General features: G+C 45.0%; 1 long non-coding RNA gene across 3 annotated transcripts in view; it reads right to left on the bottom strand.

The window, feature by feature from the left end:
- The window catches only part of LOC147733278 (uncharacterized), a 30958-nt gene extending 14137 nt beyond the window's left edge, over positions 1 to 16821 (bottom strand). For 2 of the 3 annotated variants that reach the window (XR_015308712.1, XR_015308713.1), the window contains exon 1: positions 16725 to 16821. This is a non-coding gene — a long non-coding RNA (uncharacterized LOC147733278). Of the gene's footprint in view, positions 1 to 16613 lie in introns of all 3 variants that reach the window. The other variant, XR_015308714.1, reaches the window with a different exon arrangement.
- Between the last annotated feature and the right edge of the window lie 2068 nt (positions 16822 to 18889).

An 18889-nucleotide genomic window follows, 5' to 3' on the forward strand; every position in this document is an offset into this window, starting at 1 on the left:
CCGAAACGTGTTTGGCTGTAAGAGTTGGGAGGCGGCCTGCTGTCTATATTGCTGCCTGCAGCGCCGAGTGCTGTAACTCTGATATAGGTGGCATCCTCTAAAGGGCAACCTTTGTTTTTCGAATATATATATATATATATATATATATATATATATATATTTTTTTTTTTTTACGGCGAAACGAGTTTGTCTTTGATGGGGTGACGGGGGTCTGTCAATAAACCACCTAATCTACAGCTTCGAGTGCCGTCTGCTTTTTCTTGTATACGAGAGAGCGTGCAGAAATATATTTAGCACTATGCTCTAATTGTTTTGCAACTTTCCATTATTTTTGGGAACTTTGTTTATGGACTTACCATCACATGAATTTTATTGCCAATTAATGTCGTTATTTTACCCTTACAACCTGTTTCTTTAGGTGTTTGGGCTTTTAATTGTAATTTAATCCACCGCCTACTCCTGACGCGTCATGTGACCAAGCCCCGTCCGCGGGGCGAAACGCGTCATGGAGGGCACTTGCTCTGCACTATTCACTGCTCATTAAATGCACTGCTTCAACTAAAACAGCGTTGGTTTCTGGCTCATCTATTGTGATCTGATTGAGGAGATTGCTCGAGGTCTGCGCTCGCTTGAACTGCGTCCATAGCAGTTGGGAGTTTGCTGTTTTCAAAAAAAAAAAAATATATATATATATATATATATATATATATATATATAAATATAATATATGTATTTATTCTAAACGCATCCCACTAGTCTCTTTATGAGGCTAGAGGCAAAAGTACACACAGTAGACTTAATATAACACACAGTAAATTAGCACAATAAACATGGAGCCCTAGGGGCGTACCAATCCATATATTAAGTGGTATATGAACCACGACTTGCCTAGACACAAGGCCTGGAGCCTGTAGAACTACTGGGGCCACAAGGAACCACCCATGGTAGTGACACAGGGGACCAACGGGGGACGCGTGCAGTATGAGAACATACCCGTGAATAACCATTAGCTTCCATGGGGAAAGTCGCTGTTGGAAATTTAAAGATAAAGGATACTTAGAGGGGGACTTTGATTAAACCCCTTTAGACTTAAGGGGTTCTAGGGCCAACACCCACAGGAGCACCGGAGTACTCAAGTTACCTCACTCAGGGAAGCCGGCTGCATAGGTGTCTTTTGGTGTCGGGAATCGTCATCGTATTCAATGGCAATCTGCTGCAAAGTGCTGCTGCCAAAGTGGAAAGTGTACAGGTTGATCCAAGCGTGAATTGAAGATGAGAAGAACCTGAAAGCAGAGGGGACAGAGTCTGGGTCACTTGCCAGTGACCAGGGGCACGATAGTCGAATGCCCACCAATGTTGGGTGATTTCAGGTGAAGGTGAAGCTTGACTCTTCAGTCACGAGGACCAGGAGGTGTCGACGAGCTGTCCCACGAAGGATGTCGAGCGCTGCGTTGTTGGTGCCCAGATTGGACCCAACAAGCCTTGGGAACAGCAACCCACGCAGAAATCAAAGAAATGCTTTGGTGCAGACCAGCAAGGTCTGAGGGACTCACCACGCCAGGATGGGGAGTCATGGCACGTCTGGAGTAACCAGGGAAGCCCAAGGAAAATCAGAGTTGCCTTCAAAGGGACCCACCAGTCGAAGGACCAGGGATCGCAAAGGAGCCTCAAGCGTAAATGCAAGAAGCGGGCTTACGGAACACTAGTGGAGCGTAGGCCCTGGATTCTTCAGTGCAGATGGTGCTCGGAGCTTGGGCTACAAGTAACCCAAAGCACAACTTCAGGAGACGTCGAGAAGTCAATGCACTAGCAAATGTGCACGGTGTCCAGGAATTCCGGTTTCACGTCACTCACGAGGGCTGCGGGTCTCAGCTTTGCTGGGGACTCGGGTTGGGCCTCTGAAGTCTTGAAATCCTCTTCCTGTGCTGAAAATACTTCAGAGTCCGGCGGGAGCTTTGGAAATGTAGACCGGCAAGATGCTTCGTTATGCATGCCAAGCACCCTAAGGGAGATTCTTCTGTCCTCTAGTCTTTAGTAGAGCGTCCAAGTTCCAAGATTCAGTTTCAGAGTTTCGTCAAGGTGTAACCTAAAGTCCTGTTGCCAGGGGTTCCTTACTTATACTCAAGAAAGGGGTTGGGCATACTCTGGGGACCCACCTACGGGAGGGTTTGCAAAGAGGGGTGGCTACACCCATTTCCTTTGTCCAGTTTCGTGCTAGAGCAGGGGCTGGTAGCACCTGCAACTGGTTTGAACTGGGCTATGCACAGGGACACCAAATGTGCCCCAGTGCAGACTTTCTGGCACTCTCAGAGTGCACCCACCCAGCCCCAATACACTAAAGCCTGTCTAGGAGGTGCTTACACCTGCCTGTGACAGGAAACCTATTGTCCAGACCTTCCCTGCCGGAGTTTGATCCAGCAGCAGAAGGTCAGACCCATGTCTGTGGGTGTGGCATTCATTTTGTGATGCCAAGGCTTTTTTAAACTACTACTGGTAAGACCATTGTATACATGTCTCTCCCTCTAGAAGGGTGAAATTCTACCTCGGACGCCAGTCCATGCAGCCATTCCAAAGTTAGCATTTACCACGAGGTCATAATGCACTTAAGAGTATATGGTCTCGCTGCATCACCGAACAGCCTCGGAGAATACATTCCGAAAGCTGTAGAGGGGTCCTGCTCATGCATGGGCACCCTCTCACACGAAACCAAGCATCCTGCCTTCAGGATTGACAAGGCCTGCCATAGGGTGACTTATAGGTTTTTATGTGCAGTGATTAAAGGTAGATCTAGGCAACCTATATCTTAGTAAGGGGTGCATGCACCACCTTACCCAGGCTGCAGTAGCAGTCCTGTGGTGTCATTTTGGAAGGCTGCCCAGGGGTGGCGTAATACATGCAGCAGCCCCTGGTAGGCCTCTGGGGTACCTAGTGTACCATATACTAGGGACTCACAAGGGTACCCCAGTAACCAAACTGGAGTGTACTTATAATACTTGCAATACATTTAGAGAGGAAGCAGCTAGGTTGGGGTCCTGGGTAGCAGGGCCCCAGCCAGACTAAAGTAAAAAAACAGTTCAACACCACCAAAAAGTGGGGGTAACCATAGTAAGCAGATCCTACTCTCATACAGGAATCAGTTGATCTCCTTTTCTACTTTGCAAATCTTTTTCTTCTCTTGGTACAATTGTGTTGGTGATATGGAAAGCTACAATGATTTTATGAGTTGGTATTTTGCCTCCCACTTTTTTGGGTAGCAAACACGTTTGTTCTTTTTCCTTTTTCTTTCTTCTTTTTATTGATATGCCTGAAGGTTCTTGGTATGAACACTATTCTGTATTGCTCATCGTTTAATACGCCTTTTGGGTTTTCTGTGCTTTTCATCATGAGACTACACGAAACAGTATCTGAGTAACTTTCAGGATAAACTGTAAGCGAACAGTAAAGAAAGCAATGTTTGGTGAAATGAATTCAGTAACATGTACAAACCCAGTGTTACAGTCTCTGGGATATATCATTTGGGTTAAGTATTTATGTTGGAGACTGTGTTCTGTTTTGTCTTATTGTAAGATATGTTAATCTTTGCAGCCATGATGAAGCCCTATTCAGAGCGAAACGAATTGGCTGCATGAGTTTGTCTTATACCTCAATATTTTGAAAATAAAAAGAAGCAAAAGAGACACCGAAGACTCCTGATCTCATTCTGTGGAATCACAACTGTATAATAATAATCTTCCCTTTTAGGTTGCCTTTCCGTACTTTGTATTCTTGTACATTAGGGTGGAGTAGGGGTTGAGTACATTGCTATAGCATAGCAATCAGGGTGAAAAGGAAATTCTCACCCTAGACCTGGGATACGTTTTTCCCCACTATCGCAGAGGAGAGACATTTGATCAGTTTAATGGGTGGGATATGTTTTCCAGAAGCCCCTATGGCCCATGTGGTCAGAAGTACCGTCTCCCCCTGCATAACCGTTTTGAGGCGTTGAGTAGTTTGGAGTGTGTGGACTGACTGACCCATGGGAACAGGGGAAACAGTATAGTTATGCATAGTGGTAAAGCCTGTAAAATTGATGAGAAGATGGTACCTAGTAGTTCCTTAAATGGGGAGTCATTGGGTGTTGGAAACGCAGTAATTGACACTGAAATCTCCTCCCTTCTAGTACCACAAGACAGCTCGAGACTCTCAATCTACTCTTCCCCCCCCCCCCAAAGAGAGCGCCCATGACAGTAACACATCTTATATAAGACCTTTAAATCCTGGGGTGGCCCTATCTGTGGGTGGATTAAACTTGGGTAATGATTAGCCCAGACCCAGGGACCGTTGTCCACGCGTGAGAGGTTGTAATAACATGGGTAGCATTGACCTATTGGATGCCCAGTTTGCTTTGCCTTTTCAAGCAATACTCAAGGCTTTTGACACCCAACAAATTACTTTGGTTTCGTGGAACATAGCTGGTCTGTGGAGCAAAATCTCTATAGGAGAGTGGTTGGCTTGGGCGGAAATTTTTTATATACTAGTCTTCCAGGAGACATGGGCAGTTGATCCGGTTTACTTACCAGGTTTTCTTAATTTTTATAAAGTAGCAGCCAAAGGGGCAAAAGGTAGACCAATGGGAGGCCTGAGTACTTGAGTTAGGCAAACCATCAAATGTAGCCCCATGGAAATAGCCTTTGACAACCCGGATCTTTTTGGCTGTAAAGTTACACTTTTCCGGCGGCCCAGAAATACTCATTATTAATGTCTATAATAGAGGCCTGCCTGGCGGGCGTGGGACGGTTACCTTTCAAAACCTTGATAGTTTTTTTGGATTCAGGTAGCCCGGGTATAAACATAATAATAGCAGGAGACATAAATTGTTCTTCTGAGCCACTGTATGTTGACGGGGATATACTTTTGACAGAATCAGACGCCCAATGGAATATCCCCCCTCTTGAATCGGCCCTACAATGGATGGGTCTCTGCCTAGAACGTGGTTTTAGGGCAGCGAATGGGCAGACCGTCTCTGACAAAATGGGCAGGGATACATATGATAATGGCTTGCGCAAAAATAGAATAGATTATGTCCTTATCAAAGTTGAGTGTTGGTCAACCTTAAGGGATATGGAGATTGTGGATCGCTCTGAGAGCGACCACAATCCCCTTGTAGCTACCTTTCAGCTAAGCGGAGACCTGCGCTGTAAAGAGCACGCAGAGATAGTCACGACTGATGCCCTTTTAACAAATGATCAACGTAGGGTGCACTGGGCGAAGGTTGTTATTGACCCTGGGGTACTAGATGCGATGAATACCAAAGTAACTAGGGCCCATAAAACCCTGCGCTCTCTCCCAACACAGGCAGACATAAACAGGAAGATAACAAAACTTCATGTAGACCTATTTTCTGGCCTAAAAATGCACTTTACTAAATCTGTGAATCTCAAGGAAAAAATGGGCCAATCCAAGTGCAAAAACTGGTATAACAAACAGTGTAGGGAGAAATATGGTCTATTAGCTGCAGCCAATAAAACAAAGATTATGGATGTTATCAGATCTGCCAGGCGGATCTACTGCAAAGCTAAAACCCAGGCCAAGCAAGAGTGGGATAACAACCACTGGCAGGACCTTCTTGTTGCCAGTCAACATAAAAATTTGACCAAGTTCTGGAACATCGTGAAATGGGGCAACTCCCAAAACTCGCAGGTGCCCGCAAATCATGTCCCTATTGATAGATGGGTCGAGCACTTGGAGTCCCAATTCTCAGGGTTAAATCTGAATGAGGTTGTCATTCCCCTAGTCACTCAAGATACGGCCAGTATGCACGACCTAGTCATTGAAAGTAGATAAGTTGAGGAGGCCCTGAGTAAGATCCCTAGTGGAAAGGCTCCGGGTATTGATTGTATCCCGGCGGACCTCTTCAAACATGACCAGGACAATTGGGTACCCTATATTACATTTCTGGCTAATGGCATATCTAAGGGAGCTGTTGTCCCGGAGTCGTGAAGAGGTGCCGAGATATTACAAATATATAAGAAAGGGGACCGTTCAAACCCGGGGAACTATCGCCCAATTAGTTTGATAGACACCATCCAAAAAATCATTGCAAGGATGGTCCTGGCTTGAATACAGAGTTGGATGGAGCTGGAGGAAATTCTATCACCACTTCAGGCCAGGTTTTGATCAAGTACCAGTACCATCGAACAGGTCCTCAGGTTCAAACTCATCTACTGGAAACTAGTCACCCTTGGCGGTGGTACCCTGTTCGCCGCCTTCATTGACCTTAGGTCTGCTTTTGACCTTGTCCCTAGGACCAAACTGTGGTGGGTTCTAGGTAGTATGGGGATGCCCCCGGAACTTCTGAATATTGTTATGAGACTCCATGAGTCGAATTTCGCTCAAGTGTGATGGGGCAAGCAAGGGCAGGTCACAAGCATATTTCCAGTGTCAAGGGGTGTTAGGCAAGGGTGCGTCCTTGCGCCAACCCTGTTTCTGTTATACATTAATAGGGTTGTGCAGTATTTTTCAAACTTCTCAACGGACGCCCCTTCCCTGGGTGGGACCAAATATCCGCTTTTAATGTTTGCGGATGATACGCTTCTATTATCACAGACGCAGATGGGCTTGCAGGCTGCCCTAAACAAGTTAGATGATTTTTGTAAAGACCACAATTTACAGGTTAATGTCTCAAAAACTAAGTTTATGGTATTAAATAGGGGTAGACCTGTTGTGGGCCATGTTACAATGAACAACACAAAACTAGATCAGACTAATGTAATGACTTATTTGGGTATTCTGCTAGAGAGCAAAATTATTTGGAAGCCGCAAATTGACACTCTGACCCTCAAGTTTGCCCAACTCACAGGATGTCTGATAAAAGAGGAGAGAACGTCCCAGACCATTAGGATAGGCCCAGCTCTGATAATATATAACTCCAGGTTAGGTTCAGCGATCCTGTACGGAGCGGACCTATTGGGCTTTGCGGACCTTTCCTCTTTGGTTAAGGCACAAAACAAATGTCTAAGGAACCTAATAGGTCTCCCCGGTTCTAGCCCCACGAAACCGTTATTATTGGACCTTGGGTACCATGCCATAGATGACATTGCCCGTTCCATCATGGGTTCGGGAAATCTCCCATGGTTTAGGCAGATCAGATTGCTCTTGGAGGCTATGGGACTGGGAAACTTGTGGTCTGACCCTGTTAATAGCCTCTTTCCATCTAAAAAGCTATTTAAACAGCAGTACTGGACTATGATTAGCCAGAAACACTTCAGTCAGACTCCGGTCACTTCACTGACTGGGATGTTACTGGAATTAAAAAGTGACCGTCTACTAGAAGAATATTGGGACACTATTAGTAGGTCCAGTGATAGGAAATTATACCATCAGCTTTGGGTTGGTTGTCTTCCCATCCGTTCATTTACTAAAAACTGGCGGGGAAAGGCTGGTGAATCCTGTAGATGGTGTATGGATCGCAGGGAATCTATTGGCCACATATTTTTGAGTGTCCGGCCTATGTGGCCCCTCGGGTTAAATGGTTAAAAGCGATTTGTCGAAATCTGGGTACAAGGGTGGGATCTGTAGCCTTAAGGGTCCTAAGGTATGATACAAGTGAACCTATTGTTATTGCCATAGCAACATTTTTAGGATGGGTATGGATTATTAGGTCCAGGCCGGAATCAGTGTAGCATCTATTTTGATTTTTATGAATTTTAACAATTGTTTTAACTATGTTTATTTTATACGCTAAGTGCCCTTTTAGCCTATGGAAATTGTATTTTAACCATATTCATGAATTACTGCTCGTTTTCCCTGTGGCTGTTCTTATTGTACAAAATGTCTTTTATGATGAATCAAATCGAAATAAAGACAATTGAAATTGATTTGTAGTGTGCTGGGAAAAAGACTTCCAACATACTCTCCTCTTACATGGGTACTTAGCAGGACTGTCACATAAATGCTCTCACTTTGAAGTCAGAGAACAAAAACCAAAGGTTCTTAAAAGAAAAAGCCTGATTTTTCACCTCTGTCTTTGAATGCACAGCAAATATGATATGATAGGAACAAGAGTTAAACGAATGTTAGCAGATAGCAAATTCGTAAGAATACAGTAAACAAGGTTTGGGCAACATGAGGCGCGAACTCGAACTGGACAGTTTAAAGCTAATAAAGCCAGCAAATAGAAAGCTAGAAAATGTGAGTTACAAACCACAAAGCCAATGGTAAACAAAGGGTGAATGCATTCCTAGGTCAGTTTTCTGAATCTCCGCAAGATGTTTTCAGCAAACTAGACAGCGCAGGTTTTTACCTAAAAATGAGCTTAGTTACGTAGATTAAAAAAATATATAGAAAGGAAGAGTGTGAAACATAGTAGGAATAACAAAATTGTGATGAAGATTAAACAAATCGAGAATAAAGTAAAAGACAAAAAGTGACTAAAGGGTAGAGAGAGAAAAAAAAAAGGTGACAGAATGAGTTTCAAGCATAATTTCTTTTGTAGGTTATTCAGCCCAGGTGTTTTATGTCTGGTGATTTCACTAAAATTATTTATGCAATAGACTTAAATTGCAAGGACGTTCAGTCAGGCCTCTTCTTCCACTGGCATGTTGTGTAATTTACAATTTTGTCCCACCCAGTGCAGCATACAGCATGGGCAGAGGGTCAGTCAGCTCACTTGAGCTGAATGACTAACTTCCCTGTGACATCATTCTTCCTTTCATAAGAAAGATACTGCGAGACAGCGTAGTTCATTTCTGGAACTGCTATAGCAAGTGAGCTATCTGAAAACAAAAAAAAACTGATTGAAGCTGCTAACAAAGTTTTGCAAAAGACATGTAGGTACAAAACTAGCACAGAAAATGTCAGAAGGCTGGCAGGTAATGTCCAACCCATTTGCTTTGCCAGGTCCGGTTTCCCACTGTATTCTGTACCTATTGTGTCACTTTTATATTCTGATAAATAGGACTATAAAGCCCAGAACGCAGAAAAATGAATCGCCTGCGCTACTCATACATGGATGTGAGAAACTCAGAGGTCTGCTTGGTTCAGAAACAATCATGTAGGAGGCCAAAATATTCTAACACTGCTTTTTGACTACTTCGACATCTACATATATGTTTTTATTGAGCATATGATGGCAGACATAGGCATTTGAAACACTTTTTTTTTAATTATTGTCATTTTGCCATAATAACAAACACATATAAACATATCAATGTTCTGCATCAATATGGCGTAATAGATAGACAATATCTCACAGCAACACAACATTAAAACAACTGGTCTGTGCTTGAAGTTATTTACAACAGAATAGTTTACCATTTCTGCAATCATAGAGCAATTCAATTACCAAGTACCTATTCACAGGGTACAGCATATTACAATGTGTATATATAAGCAACGTACCCCAGCCATTTGGAGGTGAACAGGCGTGCCATTCCGTTCTGATATAGTGTTAGTGGATAGGGGGGTGCGTCCGGCCTCGTCCTCTGTAGCATTATTACGGAAACACGCCAACAATGGCTCCCAGATGTACTTTGGTCTAGAGGAAGTCTGCATTTGCTACCAAAATAATGACAGTTGAGTAGACAAAAGGTGATGTCTTGTAACCAGTTTTCAACTGATGGAGCAACAGGTAAGCCCCAATGTATACCTACCCACTTTGCCTTCAGGAGGAACATAGCAAGCAGATGGCTAACATTTGCTGGAGCATCTTTAACGTACCCCAGTAGGCCTAGCAGGGGACTGGGCTCGACCGACGTACCCAGAATATCTCCTACTGTGGCGAAAACAGCAACCCAGTATGTCGCTATGACCAGGCAGGTACAAGGCAGGTGCAAAAAGGTAGCTGGGGTAGCCCCACACTTCCAACAGTTGGAGTTCGAACGAAGCCCCATCCAAAATAGCTGCACAGGGATGCGATAAAATCTTTGCAAGAATTTAAAATAAATCAACCTTAATTTGTAGTTGGGGGATAACATGCGTAACTGGCCACAACAGTATTTCCATTGTGCCAGGTCTACTGTGGGACTTCGGTCTACTTTCCAACCAGCTAGTGCTTTGGGCAGGACCGCTGGATGGGTAGTCTGTATACCGTTATACATGCGTGTAATAAGCTTATGCTGAGATGGGCATGTTAGTATTTGCTCAAGCACGAACAGTCTGGGCGGAGAGTTGAGAAAGGTCTTGTATTTCTATTTGCATGCATCTAGTACTTTGTGACGCAGGAAAAGGTAGGCAAAGTTTAATCCTACCCCCTCTCCCACTCCCGCAAAGAGCCAATATTACCTCCCGGGAACAAATCTTGGAAAGTATGAAGACCTAGTCTGAGTGCCCGATCCATCGCACCTTTATCACCCAAGCGAGGAATAGGAGGATGATAGGCCAGCTGCATTGATGGGGCGTATACATAATCGAGGTTGTCCCTTTTCCTCAAGCCCTCCCAGCTCCTGCGTAGTGATATTACTGTATTTATCTCAGCAGTTGGTCTCTTGTATTTATGATAAACCGCCACTGAGAGAGGAGCTGGATCCACTCTGTCCATCTCCATCGCAACATGGGTCTGGAAAGGCAACGGTGTATCCAGAAGTGCAGGAACTGGGCTTGAGCACAGTAAGCATACAGCTAAAGATCTGGAGTCCCGATACCCCTATGTCAGCGGGAGAGTCAACAACTCCCACGAGATACGTGCCTGTTTGCATGCCCACACCAGCAATATCATCAAGGACCTCAAGGTGTCAAAAAAGGCTTATGTTAGCATAAGGGGTAGATTATCAATTAGATATAAAAATGTTGGAAGAACAACCATCTTGGCAATGGCAACTGTACCAGCTAGGGAAAGCGGTAGCTGCACCCAAGTTTGTACCTTGCTTTCCAACCAGGTGGTAGCTTTCCCATAGTTAGCTTCCCACAGCTTCTGTAGATCACCGGAGAGCCAAATGCCCAGATATCAGACAGGGTCCTGCGCCCAGCCAAGAGAAAATTCGAATGGAAAAGGAGCAGTATCCTTAGTGAGTGGGAAGAGGACCAACTTTGCCCAATTTCTATACCCGATAGTCCATCAAAAAAAGCAGCTTGCGCAGCACCAGGTCTAGATTCTCCTCTGGGTTGTTGACATGTAGGGTAATGTACAATAATACAATGAGCCTCTGGTGGAGAACCCTAGAACCCTAGCGGCGTGGTGCTGCCTAAGACGCACAGCCAGAGACTGCATGACTATAGCCAAGAATAAAGGGAACAGAGGACAAAACTGTCTTGTAACACGTATGATTGACAAAGGAGCAGATATTACACCGTAAAGACGGAGCCTAGCAGTTGATGATTATACAGCAATTTTATTTGGTTAATAAAAAGGAGGGCTGAAACCTAGCGGAGTCAGGATAGTGAAAAGGAAGGAACACTCTAGAGAATCAAAAGCCTTGGTCGCATCCAAGAGAGCCGCTAAGGCCTTACAGCAAGGATCTAGGTAATGTAAAACAGTAAAATAAAAATAAATAAAAAGGTGCGGAGGTTATGGGCAGTGGACCTTCCAGGATTAAAGCCGGATTGATCAGGGGGTGCAATCAGGAGTAATAGGGATTGTATCCGAGATGCGGACAGCTTATGGAAGAATTTGGGTGCGTCCAAGTTCGGACGATAGACTGCCACCAAAGTAACAGTAACATTACTCAGCCTCCAAACCAGAATTATATACCTGCGCTCAGGGTCTGCAATTGACTCGACATTGGTCCAACCAATACCCCTTCTAATCAATATCGACACCCGCCTGGCATAATTAAAATAATTAGAGGAGTATATCGGATCCCAACGTTTGGCGTGAAATTTAACCTTAGAAGTAGTGTTTAAGTGAGTTTCCTGAAGGAAACAGATATCTACGCTATGCCTACCTAGAAACAAGTGGAGTAGTTTAGTCTTACAGAAGTTGTTCAGCCCCCTTATGTTATAGGGAAATATATTATAGAGGATCATTTAGATACTATAATTTATATATATATAATTTATATATATACCCACGATACTATAATTTATATATATACCCACATAATTGTGCAGTCTCCCAGAAGTAAGCAACCTCAGCGCTACGAGGCCTTCGGGTAGTAATGCGCTCTATAAAACCCACTTTCATTTAATTAATTTCACTATTATAGTGATTGTCTCCTCGTCGTGCTTCAACGTCCTTCGCATGCTGCACAAGATCTTCCGGTGGATCCCCACCGAGACCAGGAAGACGGTCACCCAGGCCCTTGTCACCAGCCGACTGGACTACGGCAACTCCCTCTACGCCGGAACCACCGCCAAACTCCAGAAGAGACTCCAGCGGATCCAGAACGCCTCAGCTCGACTCATCCTGGACATCCCCTATCGCAGCCACATCTCCGGACACCTGAAAGACCTGCACTGGCTCCCGGTCAACAAGAGAATCACCTTCCGCCTCCTCAACCACGCACACAAAGCCCTGCACAACCAAGGCCCAGGATACCTCAACAGCCGCCTCAACTTCTACGCTCCCAGTCGCCAGCTTCAATCGACCGGCCACGCCCTCGCCGCCGTCCCCCGCATCCGAAGAGCCACCACAGGGGGACGGTCGTTCTCCTACCTCGCCGCCAAGACTTGGAACTCCCTCCCGACCCACCTCCTCCTGACCTAGGACCACCTCGCCTTCAGGAAACAGCTCAAGACCTGGCTGTTCGAGCAGTAGCGGACCCCCCCCCCCCAGCGCCTCGAGACCCTCCGGGTGAGTAGCGCGCTATACAAATGCTTTGATTGATTGATTGATTGTTTGAAGTAGCAAGATAATGAGTGGGAACAGATACGTCACAGTTATGGCTAGTCCTAACCGGGCACGAAATCCCCATAGTATACACGCAACAGATCTCTGAAAAAACACGTCAACTGTGCACAAGGTAATGAGTAGATCATCACAGCTGCATTTCCCACCCACTAGAAACATCCTAAAAAACAGCCCCACTACTCTTGCGTGAAAGTCAGAGATGGAAGTTCTTTCGGGGGGCATTGTTTACTCAGCATACACCCCTGTCCGGCGACAGGGTGGCCGCATTGAGATAAGGTAGGCAAGAACTTGATCATCCAGAGGACCAGTGGTAGTATATTAAATAGTATATGCAAGTCTAACAAACCTTGTTTAAAATGTTGTTGTTTTTTCAAACTATGCAGACAGAGCACATTTGTTAACAGCAATACCACATGCCAAGCCAGCAGAACTATTCTATATCACTTAGTCTGGTGTCTGACTGGGATCCTGTAGCTCTCTTCCCTTGGTTTTTCTTCCCCGTACATGTTTAGCAAACTTCAGTGCTGATTTGACGTCGGTGTAACAGTGTGTTGTGCCCTCCAGTGACACCTACAAATTCGTAGGATATATTGAAACCTCTGCCTAAGAATACGTTTAACCGGCACAAACTTGCGTCTAGCCGCCTGGACCAATGGGGTGAAATCCGGTAAAATGGAAATATTATTTACCTTGTAGTTGATGGACCCTCTTTCACTGGAGAGCTTTAGAATGGTGTCCCGTTCTCAGTAATTTAGTATACGTGCAAGATTAGGTCGGGGCGTTGACCCCAGAGGAGGCCTAGGGCCCAGCGTGTGGTGAGCTCTCTCCACAAAGAACATTGTGGATAGTTCGGGACCGAACAAGTCGCGCAGCAGCTCTTCTACAATGGTTGCCATTTTATCTATGGCTGTCGTTTCAGGAATACCCGTTATACGAAGGTTGTTCTTTCTGGACCTGGGTTCTAAGTCATCATTCTTGGCCCGTAGAACGTTCAGAAGCTTGTACATTTGGAGCAGCTGCTCTTTAGTGTCTGTTTGAAATTCATACAGTTCAGTGGCGTGGTTATCAAGCTGGTCAAGACGAGTCTCATGAGTGTCCACATGCTTTTTCACTTGATCTAGCCGTGATGTGAGGGGGCCTAATTTGGTATCTATAGTTTTCAAGCTAGACTTCATGTCAAGAAGTAGAGTCCGCAGATCAACCCTTCCACCCAAAGCACCATCCCTCGCGCCAGATTCAGAATCTGTGTCACCTTTGTTTTCAGTATGCCTGGTTAAGTGCCTTCTCTAAAATTGTAGTTTAGTTTGCTTTGTATCCGACTTGCCCATCTTAACTGACCCTGAGCAGTCAACAGCAGAATGAGAAAACCACAATAATTAAGTGTTTGGTATGGTCAAAGACCCGTGGGCAAACATGCATTAACTTCCAATTTTTGACAGCACCGTCAGTTTTAAGAGATACGAGGATAGGAAGATTGCACCCTGACAATGTCAAATTGGTGAAAGGGACTGTTGGAGAGTAGCCCTAAGAATCACTGTCCAGTGCACTTTACTCCTCGACTGTTGGGCTGCCACTCTACAGTTCCAAAGCTACAGGCACAAGTTTGAACCCACCTTTACTCCCACAGTCTTCAGATACCCTGGTGGAGTGTGACACACATAAAGAAAGTGGAACAGGCAAGCCCAGGTAGAACGAGCTCAGTCCACCGGAAGAGGAGCGCACCGCAGCCCACACACGTGGTCTCTCTTGACACAAGGCATATGCCGCTGCTCGTCCGAGCACACATCAATTATACATCCAGCAAATCAGGCAGCAGAGCAACCATTTCTGAGTGGAGAAGATGTACAATCCACCTGCTTATGTTGCATACAATATTCCAGCCGTCTCCACCTCTTCGCTAGTGTTGATGGTAATTCCCAGCTCACTCCGCAGATCAGCTCAGGCGAGGAGAGAAAGCACACAGCCCCCGGGGGAGCAGGAAGTGCCACTCACCACAAAGGATGACACGAATGAGTCGGTGAGAGAGCCGCGCCTGCCTGCTTCACATTCAGCTGGCACCCACGAGTCGCCCTCCACGGTCAGGTCTCTGCTGCCCAGCGCAGCTGCCAGAGATTTCGGGAGCTCAGCAGCAATTCAACTAGTAGGGCCAAGCAAGGAGCCAGAAGCACACCTCTACGTGCCTCTGGCCTCTAACACTATACACGCGAGGAAAGCACTACACCTCAGTTGGCACAGAGGCGGCCCCAAATTCGAAATGGTGGATCATCGTTTCACAGGACCGCTCTTGCTCCTCACACGGCCCAACCGAAGCAGCACGGCAGGAACAATCTCGAACCTCAGGGAAGCACCAGCAGCTTCACATCCATTTCCAGCTCAATACCAATCCGCATGCACCTTAGATAGCTGCACACCGGAGCTGGGGCCCAGGCAACATGGAAACAGGCCACTTAGCTCAACGAGTAAAAATGTCGGCAATGTGCAGCACTGCCTCGCCGGGCAAACACTACAGGATGCAGGAACGTTGTTGGGGGTACCACCTCGCAGACCCTCCGCTTGTGCCCAGCCGCCAGTTACGTACTGCGGGCGCAGCCCCAATATATTCACCAGGCCGTCTACAATCGTCGAAGCTGGGCAGAAATCCCCAACAGCGGCAACAATCAAAGCGCACCGCTGTCCACTTCAATCTCCAGTGTAGCAGTCACATTTGGTTCTTAGCTATGCAAGATTATGTAGGATATTATTTGCGGCAAGCAGAACACTCTCAATGAGTGGCCATCTTGCTGCTCTGTCAGCCACACCCCCGGCATTTGAAATACTGATTGCAGAGTTGGGGAGATCCAAACAGCTGGGACCTTATAACTGACACCACTGTGTCCCTTGCCATGGGCAAGACTGAAAATAAATGTCTCCATGGCAAAGGGCACGAATAAGGAGCACAGTTCTTGTCGGAATGTGATTTAGTAAAATATTAGTGCAAAAAAGTGCCATTCACTGCATTTTAAGAATCAGGGTACCAGTGATAGGAGGGATGATTGGAAAGACAAACTATTATATTGGTGGCTCTCTAATGTTGAAAATGTCTCGTCCCAACTGACAGACCCAGCAGTGAATGAAAAATAGCTTTGCAAACAGCATAGCCTATGTGAGGTGAAAACATCTGTGCTACTGGAAGACAGCCTCATATAGTGGTGGATAGGGATACCGTAGAAAAAGCCAGAGGACAGGGATTGCCAAATACGCCCCCACACCTAATAAATTGGTAGCACAGACATCCTGTGATTCTCTGCAAATAACGTAAGCTTCCCGTGCCTAAAGAAAAACACAAATGTGATCTTGTGTAATACGGATGCCCTTGTAAAAGCGCTCCAATCCCTTCAGGTCGAGTTCTGCTCCATAAAACTGAAATATAAAAACCCATGTCTAAAAAACATACCCTCTTGCTATTAGAAACTAACGGGAGGAAAGTATTTTGTTTTCAGTTTTATGGAGCAGAAACTGACCCGAAGCGATTTGAGCGCAATTAATATATAGATCAGAAAGGATAAAAAGTGAGAGATAAATGAGGCATTTTTTTAAACGTCAGCTGTTGCATACATTTTAAATGTCCAAATCCGCAGCTGCCTAGTTTTTGGTAAATACAACTTGCCTCTGCTTATCTCCAGAATAATGCTAAGAGTGAGGCCACAAACCGGGAAGATAATTACTTCAAAATTAAATAATACTTTAAAAGTGATGCAATAAAAAATAACCTCCTGGAGCTGGAGTGCGAGGAATGTGTGCTCAGTGAGTTAATTCCCCCCCCACCCCCGGACTACAATCCGAACCCACTATTTTCCTGACCAAGCTTTACCTCAAAGTAATTCGGAAACAGGGGCTTAATGCGACCTCCTAGAGCTGCTAGTTGCTGAAAAACGCATCTGAGAAGGACAAAGAAAAGCAATCATTTTCCTATTTCGCATACCTCTTCGGTTTTCCAGCCGTAAACGGCCTCGCCTGTTTCTAATAACGTCGGCACTGGTAGGTGATGTCACTTCCTGGGTGACGTCCCTTCTGGCGCCACCGGATGTCCGCCCCTAAAGTGCCTTATAAACGTGCTTGATAATAGCATGTGTCCTCTATTCCAATTGTATATTGGTGGTCCCGCTGTTGCAGGTGTAGTTAAAAGCGCGTGGTGCAGTTCCATGAAATCTAGAGAGAGTTACAGAAAACAGTTAGGTTTGAATTCCAGCGCTCCTATTTAGTTTGTAGAATTCAGATTTTTTCTAGCACAACTAACCTTATTTTTATTTTATTTACACTAAATGCCCTTAATGAAAGTTAATTTGAGAACGTATTTCTCTCAATGTTTTCGCTCTCTGCAAGAGTTTTCTTCTGTTGTCACGTCTAGATTGGAATGTGTAAGAGAGGGAACGGGTGCAAAACAGGAAATGTGACATTTGTTTTCAGAGCAATGCAACGGGAAATTATTATACGTGCGCATCAAGGGATGATTCATACATAACATTTTAGAAAAAGAAAGTGTGATTTTTAGAAAACAATTCAATTTAAACAATTGCAAATTGAGGTGTTGCATGTGCATAAAAGAAAACTGCCAATGCAGCTGTCCTTTAAATAAAACATTATCAACTTTTTCATGCAGACCCTGAAAAAGTTAAAATATCACCGCTGCTGCATCTAATAAATGCACTACTGCTAATGACTGCATATTTCGATGTTTAACACTTTGAAGCCCTCCGGTTAAATACCAACGACCAGTGTCGGATCTTCATAGAAAAACCCCAATTTATGCAAAACACCTTGCAGCACACACAATTTTGATGAAGAGATCACAACACCAGTGTCATGTTCCATGCCTATGGAGATCAATATTGTAAATACAATGTGCCCAAATCCATCATTTAACCATTGGAAGAACGGAAAATGCATACATTTATGAAATTCATTGGTGTGGGTGTAGCACATTCCAACCAAAGCATTATCCTCTGCGGTGTACCTGCGCGAAGGAGCATGTCAGAAAACGATGCAAAGAAATTGTTAATATATAATCCAACCACAACATGTCCATGGGTAGAACAGGCTCTGACACAGCACATGACACCAATTCCTCTAAACCACTGAATTTATTCCTATACTACAGCCAATATTGCGCGTTTCGGCCGAGGCACCGGCCTTTTTCACATAAATTGAGCGCCAAATTGAGCTCGCCTTAAATAGCGTTACACATATCACGTGTTGCATGGACATAAAAGCAAACTGCCAATGCAGCTGTCCTTTAAAAAAAGCATTATCAACTTGTTTGACAATGTTCATGCAGATCCTGCAAAAGTTAAAATATCACAGCTGCTGCATCTGATAAATGCATATATCTATATATTCCCAGAAAAAAAAACAAAGGTTACACAGACGTTATAGTTAGCCTCAGATTTTACACACACAACACCATAGAAATTCAGCAGTTATGTAACTATAACTTACAAAACACAGAGTAGTAGAAAGTCAGAAGCTAGGAAGGGAGGACAGAAGCACAAAAGGAGGAGGACATCCAAATACAGGAGTCAAAACAAGATCCATGACCATAGCGACTAAAACTGGGTTGCTTTTGTTTTCACACAAAAATTGACAAAAAGAGGACTTGTTTTTAAGACCACTTAATTAGACTTCAAACATTTCTTCTGCTACTAATAACACCAAGGGGCCGATTCCGATCCAGTAAAATTCTCGTCCGTACGATTCGTATCCGGAGCCATTTCCGTACGACTCGTACATAATCCGTACGACTTGACGAGTACGATCCGGACCGGGGAATCAGGACGCGATTTGTACGGTAAGGGAGATTCGTACAGAAAAGCGTACATTCACAAACACACCGTACGGTGCGTACCCCCGCATGATCGCAGGGGTACGCACCGTCCCCCTGCGATCATGGGGGGTACGCACCATATCGGGGGGGGGCGTTCCGTACCTGTTTTGGGGCGAACTCTGCTTTTATGGCTGTTTTCAGCTCCCGTAGAAAAAGGGTCGTATGGTGCGTACCAAACACGAATCGTACTTGCCGGTTTGGAAAAAACAGCTGCAAACCGTACAGCGGGTTCCGAGGGAGATTCGTACGGGGATTTGATTCGTACG

This window comes from Lissotriton vulgaris, chromosome 2_1 (assembly GCF_964263255.1).
Source record: "Lissotriton vulgaris chromosome 2_1, aLisVul1.2, whole genome shotgun sequence".
Lineage (NCBI taxonomy): Eukaryota > Metazoa > Chordata > Amphibia > Caudata > Salamandridae > Lissotriton > Lissotriton vulgaris.